The following is an 11445-nucleotide window of genomic DNA, read 5'->3' on the forward strand; positions in this document are numbered from 1 at the left end:
ACAATGGTCGTCCTTCTCGCTAGCTGCGTCTTCCGCTCGAGTACCTGCGCTCCTAAGCTCCTGCACACTTAGACACAAGGTTAGAAACAACGCAAGACCTAACTTAACTTGTTGATCACACCAAAATAACCTTTGGGTTCCAACAGTAAGGCCCCGACAGCTCCCACTCATCTTATCTCTAATCCTGCTCTTAGGATGATGAGACCTGGCCTGCTTATCCCTTCTTCTTCTATTGTTTCAGCTTCCCCGATTTCTGCTCCTGAGAAGGATGATATTCCTCCTGCATTTTCTGCTCCTTTGGCATTGGCCTTGCCCCCCTTGGCCTCTAGGTCTCGAGCTAAACGGACACCTTGTCGGAGATCTTCTCCAAATATTAGTCCTCCAGCTGTTGAATCCCCCTCCCCTGTCTTACCATCGATTCCATCTACTTCTTTTTCTACTCCTCTTGTTTCTGCTTTTCCTCCTATTGCGTCTTCTTCTTCTTCTCTACCTCCTGTGTCCTCCATTCCCCGACCTTTGTTCAGACAAGCTTTGGGTCTTCCTTCTCAATTGGGACGACCCTCTGAATCGTCTAGCGATGGCTCGTTACAACTATAGGGCTTATTAGCTGAATCTTGGTCACAAGGTCAAGAGCAGCTAAGGGGCCTCAGTCTTCCTCATCGAGCTGATCATCACAGTCGCCAGGCAATAGCGGTAAGCATTTCTGGTTACATGCTATCAATTTTGTCTACTGATTCCTAATTACCTTGCCTTTTTTTTTAGTTACTTGCCTCAAGTTTACAAATTGACCAACTACTCGTAGCTAAAGATTAGGAGAACCAGAAGTTAAATACTCAATTGGAAACATTGAGGGCCGCGCCTCCTTCTTCTACTAGTGACCTGCCTCAATTACAAGAGAAGGTGGCTGGTGTCATCCTTTTTGCATGTCACAAGGCGCTCCAAATTAATAAAGATTGGAACCCATTTAAGCTAAAGAAAATGCGTGTAGTAAGGAGTCCCAAGTCGTATTTTTCCAAGGATAACTAATATGTGTGTGCATTCTAGAATTGGTTCCAATCAAAAATCTAATTTAACTTGAATACATCTAATCTTCAAAAGTGCATTAGAACAATTTAAAATGGCTCAAAGAAATGTGTTTCTTATCAAAACATTTTCCACTTCATCTCAACACATTAGGATCAATTTAGTATCAATGAATCAAATTCTTCCACTAACAAATTATCCAATCTCACACATGATCAACAACATATAACTGAGGTAAACAATCCGAATATCAAGTTAATCATTCAACAATAAGCTCCATCTCAGTTTCACAAATTGAATGCAGAAAATAAAGATTAGCTAACTAAATTACCGAAACTAGAAAACTTATGTTAATTCAAACCTCTAATTCCAAACTAAAACTAAATTACAAACTAATTGGTTAGCTTAATAACATTCAGATTGCAAAAGTTCAACAAATTCGGAATTGCAAGTAAGAACATCAGGATTGGGTTTTGCAGCAAGAAATTCAGAAAGGAATTGCAATAAATTGAAACAAGAAGCAATGATAAGGAAGATGAATCAGATCTGATGATCTGAGCAAGTTCAAACAAATCTATAAGACAAAATAAAGACAAAACAAAAACCCTAAACATTCCACAATTCAAATCCAAGCTCAAACTCCTCCAATCTGCTGTAAAACCAACAGAAATGCTCTCGGAACCCCTATAAGCATTCAACAACAATCAAACAAGCTTCTAGCTATTTCCATAGGGCACTCACAGCTCACGGAAACCTCTGTTCAAGCTCCATCCATCTGGAAACCTCATCGGCCGAAGAAAAGAGCATGAATCTGTGAATTTGCAAACCGGATCGAATTGGCCACATCGTCCAAGTATTGCTGTGAAATGGAGATTGGAAAGAAATCAGTAGCTTCCAGGAGACCTCCCTTAAGCATCTGATGGATGCGAATATGTCGATCTGGAAACCTCCTCAACCGGGTATGCGGTGGCGGAACAGACTCAAAATCGCCATCTGGAGACCTCCTTCAAGCTCTCTGATCACCGGAAGATGAACGCCGGCAGCTGGATGATTGTTGTCGTTGAAGAAGAAGAAGCACCGGATCTGGAAATCGGAATGGGAGCGTCGGCGTCGCGCGAAGAAGAAGACGACACTGTAGCTCAAAATCGCGAACCGAGCTCAGCTACACTGTAGCTTCTCACGAAGCTTTTAAACCTCCTCAAAACTGATCGGACGGCTGAGAATGATCAAGACTCAATCAACGGTGAAAAATAGCCCAAAATCTGATCTGAAGGTACTGATCTTGCTCTAGGGTCTGGATCTACTCTCCCTTAAGTCGGATCGACCAGATCATAACTGGATGGCCCAGATCTGCCCTGTCTTCAATGAACGGTCCAGATTAATTCGGGCTGGATCATGGCTTGATGAACTCAGATCTGGATGAAAACTTCTGGATCTCCATCAATGGCTTAGATCTGCTCCTCATTAGGTTGGATCAGCCAGATCTTCAACGGATGGTTCAGATCTCTCCTATTCTTGATAAACGACCCATAATGTCTCAAAGCTTGATCTTCTCGTTTGAACTCCGATTCGAGCCCAATTTTGATCCAAATAGATCTAGATCCAAGATCCTTTGATGCCTACAAAATAAGAATCAAATATTAGCATCAAATAATATAAAAATATAATAATTTACAATTAGGTCCAAAATAGATACAATGCACAAAATATGATGTAACCATAATTTAAACCTATATAATCAACATCAAACCATGCATATATGAATCAAAATAATGCAATGAAATCATGGTTATCAAATCCCCCACACTTAGTCTTGAACGTCCCGTGAAAATAAAGAAAACCTAAAATCATCTCCATACAAATTTCCTAACAATACCTAGAAGATAGTAAAAAGTAATTAACTAAGGTCATCTTAAAGATCACAAACAATTATGAACACAATCCAAACAATAATCAGTAGGTATGGTGGTTTCAATCCAATTGAAAAATTAAGCAAGTTGCAATCTCACAAGGTATTAACCTATTCTAGCCCTCACACTCAAAAATGCATATAAGTGGAGCTCAACTCAATGCAACTCACAACATTTCACTACCATAAGCTTGCTTATTTTCTAATTCTCCACCACCATAAAACATAGCATACATGAATCAAAAGGATTTTATCAACAAGAATTGAAATGGAAGCAAAAAGAACAATGAAAATAAATGAAATGGCAAAAGAAAAGTATTTAATGAAGAAAATGAGAAGATGAGAGTATTGGAGGAGTATACTTGATGAGTTGACCATTTTGATGTGAAAAGAGTTGTATACCATTTGTTATTACCAATTCAAAGTATCAAGCTAACCTCTCCTTCAATTTGAATGCAAACATAGAATCTTGATACTCTATCTCCAACTTTGATACTCTCATGAATGTGCCATTTTTCAAAATTTTTCACTGTATTTAAACTGTTTTTCCACTTCAATTTCAGCATTTGGAAACAAATCTCACAACACGTATCAAACACTCTCCCCCACACTTAAAATATTTTCCGTCTCGGACAATAGAACACATCATGATATCCAATGACTTGATACTTTTCTAGCCACTGTTTTCTAATTCTGCATCTCTATTCTATTTCTCAATTCAGATTTAGATCCAACAGGAGCACATATCATTATAGCCGCCAAAGATATAGAAAGTCACAGCCACTGATCTGAATTCCAATTCTGCATAATTCGTAAAAAAAAAAAAAAATTCAAGCAATCTAACAGTTATTGAACATCCACCTCTCATTCCTTTTCTATCCTCCTCCAGTTGTTTGCTCTTGCAAAGTAATGGAGAACAAACTGAAGAAAATTTCAGAAGAAAACTGCATTCTGCATTAAATTTAAAAAGATCAGATTTCCTTGACATCAATAGCCACTCAACCTTCAACAATTTCTGCATTTTCAGGGTTTGGAAATGGTTCTCCTTTAGCACTGGAATGATTGGAACTTCAATTCAAAACAAGGTTGATCAGAATCAGCATCAGTAGCTCAAGAAATGCAATCTGTTCCAGCAACAAAAATTCAGAATTGATCTTCAGTTCTGCATTCACAGTTGTCAGAGCTGAAATTCTGCATTTCTAGAAATATCAATTTCAGAAAACCCAGATTCAGAATTTGTGTCAAAGTTCTCCATTTGCAATTGTTGCTGAAGCTTGAATCTGGATTCTAATTCTACATAGCTGCTGTATTTCAAGAATCAGAATGCTCACTTTAAACTCTGCGGCTTTTGATCACAGCCCTGTAATTTCACTCCAACTTCTGAGTATATAACCTCAAATGACATTGCAAATTAGACCTTAAACTTGTATTAGGCACTGTCCAGGAAGTTCATAAGAAAAATTTACACAAAATAGGATTTGGATGCCAAGTTCAGATTCAATTCTGCACTTCAAAATTCATATTCTGGATTCTGTTGCAGCCTCTTGTTCTAACACTTGTTTCCTCAACTTCTTAAAGTTAAATCTGCCCTTTTTGACTTCTGAGATTCTGAACCATAGATTTAGAATCTGGAATTGAAGGAAATCTGGGCCAGAATTTAGTTTCTTTCAACATTCCCTTTGTTTAACAAGTTTGGCACGCCATTGATACAACATTCTGTATTTTTGACTTTCTAGCAAGTTCAAAATTCCAGCAAGTTCAATCTTCTATCAGTTTCTAAATCCAAAGACTTAAATACAATTTTGGTTGAGTATCCATCTTCTAAGTGAGAGTGCAAAAGCTCAACTTGAAACTACCAATAATTAGAAGGTTGAAAAGGAAACTTGGCACGCAACATGCTGAAGTTGATACATCAATGGCAGCATCATTTTTCTGTTCTGTTTCTCTCGAGATTCCCAGATTTGCAGATGTTGTTTCAAAAGATACTTGGAAAGAAAAGAACATCAAATGCCAAGAAGATCATAAGACTTGCACTTAAAAACCCACTAATCAAAAAAATGCAAGAAATTTAACATGATGTCTGCTTCGTAGCACAGCTTCTACATTTACCACTTCAAAAACTTAAGATCATCAAAGATTGCCATAGAACTCGGCACTGCAATCCAATCCTCTAGCTGAAATTCCTTTAGTTTGCCACATAACTCAAGATAAAAGCTGTTTCAGTTTATTAGCCCAGAAATCATTTCCAGTAATTTGAATTACAGATTCTAAACTCAGCTCAATAGTACAACTCTAAAAATATATGAATTATATATATCTAGCTTCCCTTGAGCTTTCCATTGATGGAGAATTTCGTGTGCAGCAATCCAGTAGTAGAAATTCAGCAACTTTCTGCATCTTGCATTACTATGTTTCTGTTGGCTTACCGCCTTTCCTACAATTAAAACTTGTTCTTCATTTGCCTTCAATCCTTGCTTCACACTCAACTAAAAAATTTACCTTCAGCAAGATTAAACCATATTTTCCTACAATGGCACGAAAATTCAGCTTGAATTTGAGCTTTCTCCTGTTGCAATAACAGTCTAAAACTCAAGCTGCAGATTTGATTCATTTTCAGTTTTGTTTTCTTGTTAAGTATCAAATTTCTTATCTAAAAATCTTGTCACCTTTGAGAAGCAAGATAGTCCTTTGTCAATCCCGGATTGGTAGTTGTGAGTCTAAAATTTCTTAATTTATAATTTCTTATCTAAAATTTCTTATCAAATCTTATCTAAAAATTTGATGTTGTGAGTCTGTCACACTCACAAATAAAATTAATTAATTTATATTCAACCGAACCCCTTAACCTACACTAAGGTAGTATAGTAGAGGATCGGGTCGTCTCTCACGTGGAAACAGTGATAGGACGTTTGCTCTTAGACGAAATCGAACAATGGGGTTTTGTTTTGGAATCTCTACACCTAATGCAAATAAGGAAATCCTAACTAAACAGCAAATATAAACTCATAATGCAGTGTCACTCTACACTATGAGGATCCAAGAAACATTAATAAAGAAAGCAATACTCAAAGACAATTAACTAAACAAACTTAACGATAATTAAACAAAACCTAGTTATGTATAAAAGCTAAACTTGTACCATATTGTCACGCTATGATACAAAATCAACAATCATACATAATGAACTAAACAAAGTATCTAAACTAATTAAAATGCATCATAAGAAGATCGAACACGAAACATTAAACAAGCATAAGAACTTAACTATAAAATGAAACAAGAACAACAAATAAATTCTAATTAACCAATCCACTTCTCCACAGTCAAACACACACAAAGTACTCTGTCTGTCACTATAGAATCACCGAGGAAGAAGACCGCGGTCACTCGGAAATCTCCTAAATCCGGTGGACGGCTGACGTTACTGGTCGGAACTGCAATCAACGGCGGTGGAAGCGCGAAATCCTTGAAGAAACCTCTCCTTGGAAAGCTGCTGGAACGAAGATAATCTGCCAAGAATGTCAACCTAGATCTGCCCTCTTCACCGTGTCAGGCAAATTAAGGTTGTGTGATGCCGAAACCTGGAAGATCATCACATGGAAACTCTCCGATGAAGGGGAATTGGGTGCTACTGGAACCCTAAGTCGCTGCCTTCTTCACCGTTTCCGGCAGTGAAGTTTGGAGCTCCAGCTAGTGGTGAGGGGAGTGGAATGAACGCCGGAGAAGAACCAAGCTCGCTGCCCCGTCAAAGAGTCGCCACCTTCTTCACCGTGTCCGGCAGGAATCCTGACTTGGATGCGAGGTGGATGAAGAATCCACTGGAGTAACCACTCTGGTGAAGCCCTGTGATCGTCGCTGCTGAAGATCCGCCGGAAATCGTCGCCGTCAGCTTCGTCGTCTTCGATCGGGAGAAGGAGGAAAGGGCGTCGGACTCGCGTGCCCTAGCTGATGCAACGCCAGGAAGAGGGAATGGATGTGGAGGACCGGCCGGCGGCGGTGAAGAGAAGAAGTGGTGCCGCCGGCCGGAGAGAAGGAAGAAAGGAGAGGGAGGTTGTCGTGTGCCCTAGCGGCGTTGAGGAAGAAATCGCGAGCCCCTAGAGTCGGCACTGTGTCGTGCGGGTGAGAAAGAGGGGTTTCTTAACGGGTTTGGATCTTGGATTTCGGGTTGAAATGCTTGAGTGAGATCCGGATCCGGATCCAATAAGAATTGAAATTGGGCTTTGACATTGGGCTTCAAGTTTGGGCTTTAAAAGTGGGTTTTGAATTGGAGGCTTTACTTCTTGATGCCTTGATCATGGATCTTGATCAACGGTCCAGATTACTTCCCTACAAAACAAGATGCATTTTTTAGATAAAATATCAGAAAAATATAGAAAAAATTAGATCAACGCTCCAAATAAATCTCAACTCATAAAACATGATATAAATATAGAATTAAGCATATGAGAGGATAAAAATATCAAGTCCAAAAGCCAAAATAACATATAAAAATGCTAGTTATCAACTCCCCCACACTTATTCTTGCTCGCCTCGAGCAAGTAAAATAGAAAAAGAAAATAACTAAGATGTCTTCCCCTAGCAATTCTCAACCATACATAGAAAATAGTGAAAAGAGAGTTATCTAGGTTTGTCAAATTCAAATGACTAAAGCAATCATGGATTCAATTCATACACTAATTAACAATCATGATAACTTCCATCCATAATAGATAAATTGAAAATGATAATAAAATAACCTCACAAGGAAAATGATGGTGGCTCTCCTCTCATATACATGCAATAGTGGAGCTCACTCAAGCTACTCATGATAAATGCACTACCATATGCTTGCTCTTCTTCTAATCTTCACCACCATATACATAAGAATGCACAATAAAATAATGAAGACTTATTTATGTAAGGGAAACATGAATCAAAGCAAATGATAGGATAAGAAAAGAGATGAAGAAGATAAAACAAGTTATTGGTGGAAGACATGGACATAATGGAATGTTACATAGATGAGTACAATAGAACAATGCCCAAAAAATATATCTCATCCAAACTTCCAAGCTAGCTCTAAAAACTCAATAAAAATGTGAACAATCTCTACGATAGCTTTTCAATAAACAATCACTCATGATCTACAATAAAATCCAAATTTTGCTACAATAAAGATTGTCACTAACAAAAAGTTCTACCACCTTTCACCAATACAATAAAAATGTGAACAACTCCTACTCTAGCATTTCACACTAAAAATCTACACATGATATGCGATAATATCTCAATATTGCTAAAGTAAAAATTGTCATTCACAAAAATTCTACCACAAATGAATAAAAATGACACATGTCAACATTTTTCACAACTCCAATAAACATGTAGACAACCTCTACTATAGCTTTCCAATAAAAATCACTACTCATGATATACAATAAAATCTAAATATTGCTACAATAAAGATTGTCTCTCTAAAAAGTTCTACCACACACAAATACAAAACGACACAACATGTTAAAGCTTTTTTTTTTTCAATTTTTTTTTCTTTTCTTTTTCTTTCTTTTACTGTTCTCTTTTTTTTTTCTTTTTCATTTGCTTTTTTTTTTCTTTTTCTATTTTATTATTTTATTATTATTTTTTTGATTTGTTTTTTTCTACTTTTTTTTTTTCAACATGTTGTGCAACATTATACAACATCATCAATAGCTCAATAAAAAGATACAAAGCATGATTTACCTATGGTGATCAAGCACGGTTCACCTATGCTTCTCCTAAATTCCACTAAGCTATTTCTCTCCCCCCACACTTAAATTTTTGTCCGTCTCGGGCAAAACACTCATCATGTAACATCCAAGATATCCACATCCCAAGAGAGTAAGAGTGAAATAAATGGAAATAAATGGAAGAGAGAAAAGAATGATATGAAAAATGATATGGATTTTATTCAAGAAACATGTGATAACAAAAGGAGTGAATGAAAGAAAGTGAGATAGCCTTCATAAAAATCATACAAACCTATGATAATGTGGTCTTGAAAGAATTAAGCAAGTTCTAGAGTAGCATTAACCACAAGTGCATCACACATCAATAGGAATAATAGGCTCAAAAATATCCTCACTAGGTATATAAAAAATTATCATCTCAATCTACCAACATAGAATCCATCATCAAGTTGTAATCACATGCAATCCAAGAATTCAATCATGACAATAAATCATCAAACTTGACAATCAAATTTAACTGATTTTCACAATTTCTAAAATGATAAAAAGAATGCATAAGGAATTTATTATGAAAGATGACTAGACAAGCTAAAAATGAACTACCCAGCAAAAGTAAACAAAGCAAAGAAATAGATACAAGCATAAAGGAATAGAAAAAGTGAGATGGAACATACTCCCCTAAAATTCTGGAGGTCGGAGTCGATTCAGTTTTAACAGCCAATCTGAAAGTGGGATGAATGTAGATGAAGTGAGGAATGCTCCCTCCACCTTCGCCTCCTCAAAAATGTTCTCCAGTGGCCGAAGACGGTTCAGTTGGAGTGTCCACTCCAGAAGCTTCATTATTGCATAAAATGTTAGGGCTTTTTTCAAGTGGTAGCATGCATCCTTGAATGATTTACTGCAAATGAAATATCTGAAAAATTCCTGTGAAATAAAAAGAGGATGCAAATCCTGCACGCATACTGAGTAAGATGTATCAGAAACAATATCAAAAGTAACAGAGCATGAATCAAACGATATGTCACATCCACTACAATCAAAATGAACTACTTCCATGGTATTTCCTAAATATTTAGAAGAAATATCAACCTTACCATCCTGAAAGATACCTGGAGGCTCTAGTATAGTGAATGTGGCATCATCTTGGTCAGGTGAAAGAACTAGCTCTGGATCAAGTACAATCAATGGAAGTGATTCTTGAGTTTCCCCTACACTTCCATCATCACTAAGTAAAATCGCAGTAGACTCAACTGGCTCAAATAGTAAAATAGTCATCGAAAGCGATTCTTGGGTCTCCCCTACACTTCCATCATCAAAAATAGCACCTGCAACATCAAGAACATCTGGAACAACAATATCATCTACAACAACATAATCAGAATCAACTACAACATCACAATGTAAAAAGCTAGAAGAATCATGCAAAGAAGCAGAATAAAAGTCAGGAATATCACAAACTCTACAATCCATCTTCTCAGAAGTTGATGCAGTAGGTTGATCTGATTGCAACTGTAATTGTGTCGATGATTGTGTTCTTTCCTGGAATTGTGTTTCTTGATGTTGTCCAAATTGTTGCAACTGCTCCCTAAATTGCTGCTCAGGCTGATGCTGAAGATATAACTGATAATGTTGAGACCACTCAGAATTCCTTTGTTGTGTGCTCCCATACTCGAATCCTGCAACGAAATTATACCTATCCTGCTAATGAGTCTGATAATACTGAGGATCAGGCTGGTGATACTGGGTTTTGGTTGGGAATACACTGGCAAAGGAATTAACATCTTCGGTAATCATCGGTCTAATCCCATACTGCTGATAATTTTCAGCCATAATATGAATAAGTTCTTTAGCCTGAGTAGATGTCTTGTTAACTAAAGTCCCTCCACTAGCTGCATCAACCATACTTCTGTCCATGGGACACAATCCCTCATAGAAGTATATAATCAGAAGTTGATCGCTTATCTGGTGCTGAGGGCAACTAGCAACAAGTCTTTTAAATCTATCCTAGTAATTTTGAAATGATTCTCCTGTGAATTGCTGAATTCCATGAATACTCCTCTGAATAGCTGCAATCCTAGAAGCAGGAAAGAACCTCGCCAGAAATAATCTCTTCATCTCAAACCAGTTGGTAATAGAGTTGGGTGGGAGACAGTACAACCAATCTTTTGTTGACTCCGCCAATGAGAATGGAAATGCTCTAAGTCTGACATCTTCACCTGATACGCCATGTGGATTCCATGAAGAGCACACCGTATCCAATTCATGTAGATGCCTGTTGGGATCTTCACTAGATAGCCCATGAAACTTCGGTAATAAATGTGCAATTTTCCATAACTCGAAGTTTGCGTCCAAATCAGAATGATGAATGCAAAAAGAATCCTCTGACAAATCTGATGCCCAAAGATCTCTCAGAGTCTTTTTAGTGTTGTTCTCCATATTACTTAACAGATCTGAAGTCCTGAACACACTGAAACTGATTACACAAAAGAGATTCCCTGGTCTAACCTGAAACACTCATGCAAATATAATCAAAAGACACAAGAAAATATACAAGATAGCACGCATACATACAAGCAATGAATAATGAAGCCCTAACAACATTTTTAAATTTTTGCAACCACCAAAGAAATAGAAATGAGAGAGAATAAAATCGAAAAAAAATGAAATGCAAAATATAGAAAAATTAAAACGGTGGTCTGAATGATGAAATTGACCAAAATAGGTCTTTATTTACGGTGTAACTGTTAGTATTCTCCCCTTACCCTTTTCCTTCAACCTGCAAAGTTCAAGAGCAAAAGAGAGATACTG

This window comes from Zingiber officinale, chromosome 1A, assembly GCF_018446385.1.
Source record: "Zingiber officinale cultivar Zhangliang chromosome 1A, Zo_v1.1, whole genome shotgun sequence".
Taxonomy (NCBI): Eukaryota; Viridiplantae; Streptophyta; class Magnoliopsida; order Zingiberales; family Zingiberaceae; genus Zingiber; species Zingiber officinale.